Raw genomic sequence first — 5,090 nt, 5'->3', positions numbered from 1 at the left:
TGAGCATGCTGATTGGCACTAGGCTGCTAATAAATCTGCCAATTCTTTTTCCTGTCAATATTTCCTGCTAGATAATAATTACATGTATCAAATTATATTGAAGCAAACTACCATACAAGATAATTTATAGGCAGGAGTAATACTTGGCAAATTTGCATGTGGAAAGAAATTGGTGGATTTTATATTGGAGAATTTGTGCCACGTGCCATTGAGCATGCTCAGATTGAAACAAAATGGCGGATTTTATATTGGCGATTTCTTCATAGAACCTCCAATTGCCAATATCGATTCCCCGCCAATAAATCATTTTGTACCGTATTATTTTATTTTATTTAATATTTCATTCATTTTCTTCTAGTGTAATAAGAAGAGGATTGTTGATTATCCCAATATTTGGGGCTACTTGAGGGACCTGTACAACACTCCTGGGTTTGGCAGTACCACCAATAGGTATCATATTGAGCACCACTATCAAGTAAGAGCGCACCATTTGTCTGTAAATATATCTACATTGTATTACACAAAGTTTTTGATGGTTATAGATTTTGTGGATTTTGTGATTTGTTAAAGCTAGTTCACAAAAATATCCTGTACTATAGCTCATAGTTTTTTCCAAAAAATGGCCCCGAAATTGTCCCCAGTTTTTATTACATTTTCTGATACATATTGACATCCTTATGCTGTGTAGAAAAGTTTATGCTGATTTCGACTGAAATTTTTCGAGTTATGGGCATTTTAAGAAATCATCAAAATTCTGAAAAATACCCAAGGCTATATATAGCCCATGGTTTTTCCCAAAAAATGGTTCCAAAATTCCAAATTTTTATTACATTTTCTGATACATATTGACGTCCTTATGCTGTGTAGAAGTTTGAGCTGGTTCAGACTTTATTTTTTAAAGTTACAACCGTTTAAAAATAAGCCAAAATATGAAAAATACCAAAGGCTATAGCCCATGGTTTTTTCCAAAAAATGGCCCCAAACTTATTCCCAATTTTTATTACATTTTCTTATACATATTGACATCCTTATGCTATGTAGAAAGTTTGAGCTGATTCCGACTTCATTTTTTAAAGTTACAACCATTTAAAAAAATGAACCAAAATAAAAAAAATACCCAAAGCTATAATAGTATAGCCCATGGTTTTTTCCAAAAAATGGCCCCAAAATTGTCCCCAATTTTTATTACATTTTCTGATACATATTGACGTCCTTATGCTGTGTAGAAAGTTTAAGCTGATTCCGACTTCAATTTTTAAAGTTACAGCCATTTTAAGAAAACATCAAAATTCTGAAAAATACCTAAGGCTATAGCCCATGGTTTTTCCCAAAAAATGGCCCCAAAATTATCCCCAATTTTTATTACATTTTCTGATACATATTGACGTCCTTATGCTGTGTAGAAAGTTTGAGCTGATTCTGACTTCAATTTTTTAAGTTACGGCCATTTAAAAAAATGAGCCAAAATATGAAAAACACCCAAGGCTATAGCCCATAGTTTTTCCAAAAAATGGCCCAAAATTATCCCCAATTTTAATTACATTTTCTGATACATATTGATGCCCTTATGCTGTGTAAAAAATTTATGCTGATTTCAACTGAAATTTTTCGAGTTACGTACGGCCATTTTAAGAAAACGTCAAAATTCTGAAAAATACCCAAGGCTATAGCTCATGATTTTTTTCTGAAAAATGGCTCCAAAATTACCCCAAATTTTTATTACATTTTCTGATTTATATTGATGTACTTATGGTGTGTAGAAAGTTTGAGCTGATTCCGACTTCAATTTTTCAAGCTACGGCCATTTAAAAAAATTAGCCAAAATCTAAAAAATACCCAAGGCTATAGCCCATGATTTTTTCTGAAAAATGGCTCCAAAATCACCCCAAATTTTTAATACATTTTCTGATTTATATTGATGTACTTATGCTGTGTAGAAAGTTTGAGCTGATTCCGACTCCAAATTTTCGTCAGTCAAAAATTTGTCAAAATCTTAATTTTATGTTAAAATTAATTTTCGTCAATGAAATTTTTGTCATTTTTGTTATTAATCCGCATATTACCCACATAGAACAAAAATTTTGTCTGTTAAAAAATTCATCAAGCAAAAAATATTGATGAAAATTTGGAGCTATATGGTACTAGATCTACATGTAATTCAAATCAAAAATGTTAATTTTTAAAGCTGCTCAAAAATCACATTATAGTACAGGATCATTGACCAAATTTAGTCAAAAATGGCCAGGAGAGAATTTTTAATAATTTGTTTCCATATATGGCTAGTTATAGGGACCAGATAAACTAAAATTGTCATCCAGAAAACCTGTTTCTGAAGTTTTACGGTTTCAATTTTATTGTTTATAAAATCAATTGTGCTTCCACATATACCTTTCATATTAAGGGATTTAATAATGTCGTTTTCACCTATTTTTGTTGTAGCTACACAAAAGAAAGAAATCTGGAAACCATGAAACCAAAAACCAAGTAATGATATTTGAGTTTTATAGTTTCAGGTTTCTGCCTTAGAGTCTGTTGCATATGTACACATTAATGTACGACATATGCAACAGGCTATAAGGTAGAAACCTAAAAACTACAAAACCAAAAACCTAAACATGTACATTTTGTACATATACAACAGACTCTAAGATAGGACCTGAAAACTACAAAACCAAAAACCCAAATATGCACATGTACAATAGATTCCAAGGTGGAAACCTAAAACTAAAAAACTAAAAACTAAAAAACGTATATACATTGAACAGTTAAAAGCCAAAAAACATAAATGTTGTAAACAAAACTACAAATAATTGTATACTAAGATGGTTTAAAGTGAAACATCTTCATTTTAGTACAAAGTATGACATTAGTTGACTATTGTATATTTCTGTGGATTTTCAGTCTTATGGTTTTGAATTAACAAAAGCAAAATGAAAAAATAGTTTGACATTTAAATTGCATTAGAAATGTAGAAATAATAATGCAAAACTTTTAAAACAACAAAAACTGGTTTTACATCTCACAATTTCTTATTGAGGGGTCCCTATAACTTGCCATGTTTATTTGTTTCTGATATATACATGTTTTTATGTTATATAGAAATTTTCAACTCATTTTGGTCAAATTTAATTTTTTACGAATTTTTAAAGTTGCTAAAAATGAGGCCAAAGTCCTTGTACTATTATAATACTGGGTCATTGGCCAAATTTCATCAAAAATTACTATATATGAGAGAATTTTTATTTTTGTAATTTTTTTCTGATATACAGTACTTGTTTTTATGTTATGCAGTGAAGCAGAAGAAAACTTGTTACTAGTAGATGAATCAGCTGGAGCTATTGGTTGCTCTGTTACTGATAATATGGTGGAGGAACTAACAAGAGGAGACAAAGGAACAATTGATAAACTAATAATAGAATTAAAGTGAGACTATTAATTAGTGAGTGTGGTTGGCCATGCCGATTTCCTTCTCTCTCTAGTCTCGTGGAGGATGAGCCTTCAAGCACTTTTAATGATTTGAGTACTTTAATGTCTAAATTAAGAATAATTATGTCAGCAGTGACTTGCATTTGTTGTATTTTTATTAAATACTGTAGGGTTGGTAAAATTTTATGGTGTCTAAATTTCATACTTGCTTGAACTTTTTAAAAATTTATTTCTTAATCTCTAACAAAACACATTTTGGTATTGAATTGAGTGTTTCATCATAGATAGACTGTACTATGGCTTAATGTTCATCATCTGATGGTTAATGTTCATAGTTAATCACAAAAACTGACACCTACCAAATTTGGGTGGATAAAGAAAATTTATGACGTAGAATAAAATTTAAATTTAATTTACTTTTTACATAGTATTTACATGATTTATTGGCGAGGGTAATATTTGGATTTGCCTGTGGAAAGTTATTGGTAAATTTTAAATTGTCAATTTTGTGTCACATGCCATTGAGCATGCTCAGATTGAAACAAAATGGCGGATTTTATATTGGCAATTTATTCATAAAACCACCAATTGCCAATATTAATTCCTCGCCAATAAATCATCTTGTATGGTATGTGACTATCAGTGTTTACAATAACATAATAGTGACGCATTCCATCTTTTGTTTTGGCCGCTTATAATAAGATTAATTAGATACAATAAGAACTAAAGTCACAAAAAGGTTGACTAGTACCAGTTCACTATGTCTTCTATGCGGTGATAGTTGGAATAAGTATTAATACAAGTTTCTTTGTGTTGATAGTCTAAATTGAGCTCTCTTATTTTTGTATCATCTGATAATGACCGGAAAATGTGTAGTACCGACTCAGTAGACAATGAAGTATGCCTTAAATCCAGTACATTTAGTGATGATTTATTGAGGAGGAGGTGAGACAGAGCCCGTCCACTAGTAGAAGTGATGAGTGGATTATTATTGAGGTCTAATGTGGTAAGTGTAGAGTTGTATTCAAGTGCCTTACAGATTTTAATAACTCCTCTATCACTAATGGAGTGGTACCTGATGACTAGCCCGCATAATCTTTTATTATTAGCCAGTAGCATGCACAAGTACTGGATACAATCATTAGTTAATGGAGTGTACTGTATCACAAGGCTTCTTAGGGTTAGTTTCAGTTTAGTTGATGATAGTAGTGATATTGTACTAATAGTAGATGAGGAATTGAGATCAATCACCTGCTCTTTACTATTAATATCACGAATAGCTTCTGTACACTGAGATCGAGATGGATATGAAAGGGATATCCAGTCCCTGTACTTGTCCACTTTCCCAATGACTCCTAATATTAACGAGACACCAAAGGTGCGTGGCCTCGCCCCTAAAGCTGCTTGGGATGTGTTATGCTTAGCTAGCCTAAGCCAGTATATTTCAAATGATATAGATCAAAAGTGCTGACAGCCTGGACTAAGCACTGAAGTGTGAAAAGTATGATGGGACTCTAGAATCCCAAAAATTGGTAAAACATGTTCATAAATTCCTATTAGCATCTCAAGATTTATCACTTATTTATACACTATATTTATACTTATTGCACTCTCATTTTAAAACATCATGGGTTTCATAACCACAGCTATTGTTGTGGCCACAA

The 5,090-nt window shown here is 31.6% G+C and overlaps 1 long non-coding RNA gene across 1 annotated transcript; it reads left to right on the top strand.

Annotated features, from left to right (window-relative positions):
• Positions 1-3,275: 3,275 nt before the first annotated feature.
• Positions 3,276-3,778, top strand: LOC109587146 (uncharacterized). The gene is made up of 2 exons (XR_002187409.1): positions 3,276-3,423; positions 3,480-3,778. It is a non-coding gene; the product is annotated as an uncharacterized LOC109587146 (long non-coding RNA).
• The last annotated feature ends 1,312 nt before the right edge of the window (positions 3,779-5,090 follow it).

The sequence above is a fragment of the Amphimedon queenslandica genome, unplaced genomic scaffold, assembly GCF_000090795.2.
Source record: "Amphimedon queenslandica unplaced genomic scaffold, v1.1 AMPQUscaffold_12676, whole genome shotgun sequence".
Lineage (NCBI taxonomy): Eukaryota > Metazoa > Porifera > Demospongiae > Haplosclerida > Niphatidae > Amphimedon > Amphimedon queenslandica.
The sequence above is the reverse complement of the archived record's forward strand: the minus strand, read 5'-3'. Positions and strand labels throughout refer to the sequence as shown.